This window comes from Myripristis murdjan, chromosome 11 (genome assembly GCF_902150065.1).
Source record: "Myripristis murdjan chromosome 11, fMyrMur1.1, whole genome shotgun sequence".
Classification (NCBI taxonomy): Eukaryota; Metazoa; Chordata; class Actinopteri; order Holocentriformes; family Holocentridae; genus Myripristis; species Myripristis murdjan.
The window spans coordinates 27,155,040-27,158,342 of NC_043990.1; the positions used below are offsets into that span (position 1 = coordinate 27,155,040).

Sequence of the window (3,303 nt, forward strand, 5' to 3'; positions counted from 1 at the left end):
TGTACTGTCCCACAGTCACCACAGCTGTCTTTCTGAACTATCTCTTTCTCTAGCCTTGTTGTGACATATATTAGTATGATTAGCCACATTACAAATTGTAGTGCTGGAGATGAAATTAATAAAAGTGGATCAAATGTCAAGAAGTTTTTGGTAGAGAAGGAAAAAGTTAGTGGGCAGAAAAAAAGTTACAGTGGAGGTAATTTAGCCCCTTAGGACATGGAGAAATAAAATGGTCAAAGGGTCAAAACTCGCAGTCCTTCCACAATGCTGCAGTTCTCATTCTCACAGCACATAAATATGCGCCGAAGAAGCAGAAACCAAGTGTCATATCGTGGACCTGAAGGAACTTTGACATTTCCACACAAGTCTAGAAAAATCTGCATTGTTTCTTGGGTGTGAAAATATGTGAAAGAAGGCAAAAGTTTCTCAGCTGAACACGAAGGTTTTGTGAGCCAACGCAAAAATTTCTCCAAAGAACGCAAAACTATTACAAGGGAACGCAAAGTGTCGCTCCCTCAGGTGTTTCAGGTGAACGCAAAAGTTTTGTGAGAGAACGCAAAAGTATTTTAAAAATTATTTTTTCATCATTTTCTGTGTCCGCCCCTCGCCCCAGTGCTTGTTCTGTTCAGTGCGTTGCAGTTTGTAGTGCATCACTCTTTACTCTCCACATGTACAGCCCTGGTTGAGAATTTGAATATTATTACTAAAAGAATGCAGTGGTCAAAGATACAGTGTCAATAAAAACAGTACTTTAAGAGTATCTGGGTTATTTGTTTCATGTTGAATTATCAAAAATTAGTGAGACGATTCGGGAACACTCTTCATTTCCGATTAGTTACCCTAGAATCACCCTGTCGTCCATGGGAGATCACTGATAGATAGATAGATAGATAGGTTTACTTTATTGATCCCAAACTGGGAAATTCACAAAACCTGACTGGCCAGTACGGGGATCGAACCCGCGACCTTGGCGTTATTAGCACCACGCTCTAACCAACTGAGCTAACCGGCCATGTTGATTGATGATGAATGCGTGTGGAACAATTATCAATGCAAGCCATGTTGCAGACTTTGAAAATGTTGCTGGGTGTTAGACCATTAGATTCAATCCAAAATTGTGTTTTAAAATCACATCTGCAAAGCCATATTACAGAGAGTTATGGCTGCATGCAAGCAATCAGCACCACTTAATTCCATTCCCGAGATTGTTTTTGTTCATAGTTCATATGCGTTGCTCTACGGGCATTTCCGACATTTGCACAAAGCACACATTGATTGGAGAAAACATGAATTAGATAAATCACAAAGAGAAATATGCTGTCGACTAATAGTGCACAAAGAATTAGATTTTAAATTGCCTGCATAAACGGGTCTATATATTCTTGTGGGACAAATACTTCAAGTACCACTAAGTGATTTCAAGTTGATGGGAACCGTCCCTGCTATGATAAATGACCCTGAGAATAAATTGATCTCTGTTCTGGGATGAAAATGTGTGCGGGGCCGGGTGATGGCAACAGCCGGGCGTTAGCAGCCGCACTGTACACCTACACTGCCTGTGCATCCATCTGATAAAGTGTAAAGTGATTGGCTGTCCCATGCAGTGCTATTCCATCAATCATGATTGGGTCAAGTGTTTCAGGCTGCAGAGCGTGAACCTAAGAGAGTTTCCAGGGGTGTTAATGTGAAAGACTCTGATGGGATTCAGGCATGCCAAGCACAGCAAGACCCCCCCCTTTACCCCTCCGAGCTACCGTCACTCCCAGTGCATCTTGGACTGTCTTTATCTGACCTCACAGCCAGAGCTAACAGCTGTGTTTGTTTTCTGGGTACTGCTTTCTTTCTTTCTTTCTTTCTTTCTTACAGCTCCGTTGAAAGCGGAATAGTGAAAAAGACAAGACAAACAGAAAATGAAATCGTCTGAAGGCCTTTTTCTTTTCTTTTTTTTTTTTTTCTTTTTTTTTTTTTTTTTTGGCAACTCCAACCAGAGTGGAAATAAATGGGAGGTCACTTGAGTGGGCTCACTCTGAAAAATGAAAACTCCCTTAATAGTTCAGCCATGACAAATGTTACATTGTTGCTCTGTGGCCTCAGTTTGTCACATCAACATGACCCTCTTTATGACTGTGTAGCTATGGCGACCCATTGTGATGGAGCTGTATGGTGTTTTCAGTCGCCATCAACATCTACCTCTATATTCAGCCTGCCACTTCACATCAGTCACACAACAGGGGCTGAGCAATATGGATTTAAAGGGAGATACCTGTAATTTTGGAGTGACACTGCCAGCAGCTTCGTTGATGAGCAATATCATTCAACTTGGCAATATCGTTCATGTCCCAAAATTCCCTAACATTATTCCTTAACATTCCATATTTTTTTTTTTCCTCTTGGCTAGAATCGCCTTTGAACATTTGAACTCTGTATGGACATTTAACCTCGCCATTGAAACCAATTCTTCCAAAAAACCTTTCACTGTAGGTGGGTTGGCAGTTCTTTGTTCAGGGCTATGAATAGTTTAAGACTAAAATGACTTTTCTTTTTGTAAAATACGTGATTAGATTGGAATGAACAGATGTCAGTGAAAAGATATCACTTCTAGATTAACTTCTGCTGTTGCAAAGCTCACACAAACAAGCAAGACTGCAACGCAGGACGAGGGAACAGCTGAAGTGTTATGAACAGTTAAAGTAACATGAAAGTTTAACACATTAATCTGTATATCCTCTCCTATCAGTCCATGTTCTGATGATGTATATGACAATTCACACAGTCTATATTCTGGGTTGTGTTTCAGAGCCCCGATCTTCTGTTTTTTTGTGTGTATTGTGTTCACAAATCAGATCCAGCATAGTTCTACTTAACCTGATAACAAACATGACTCAAAGAGCATCACATAAGGAAGCGGTGGTCAAATTTTTTTCTTACACTGACCACTGAATTTTCATTCTGTTTGAGTGAGAAAGTGGGATCACCAGCTTCAATTTATCATGCAGACAGTTATCTTTTGAAAAAATTAAATCAGGGCGATATTCCCTTAAATCGGTGAACAGCACCTACGGTTTTTAGCCATAAAAACTGCTTGGTTAAGGTTAGGGAAAGGTTAGATGTAGAATCCAAGTGCCTTACCATAATGTACCGTAATGTAATGTAAGCTAAAAATAAATACCACTCACGCTTGACACAGGACTTGAAGTTGGGTCATCTGAGTCAAAGTCGGTTGTATGTCACAAGCAAAGGTAATCTATGACAAAATGTGTTCCCCTTGAAACATAATTAAGAATGCACTTCAGTTGTATGAGA

At 40.1% G+C, this 3,303-nt stretch overlaps 1 non-coding gene across 1 annotated transcript; it reads right to left on the reverse strand.

Annotated features, from left to right (window-relative positions):
• Positions 1-938: 938 nt before the first annotated feature.
• On the reverse strand, positions 939-1,012 carry trnai-aau (transfer RNA isoleucine (anticodon AAU)). Its single transcript has one exon. It is a non-coding gene; the product is annotated as a tRNA-Ile (tRNA).
• Between the last annotated feature and the right edge of the window lie 2,291 nt (positions 1,013-3,303).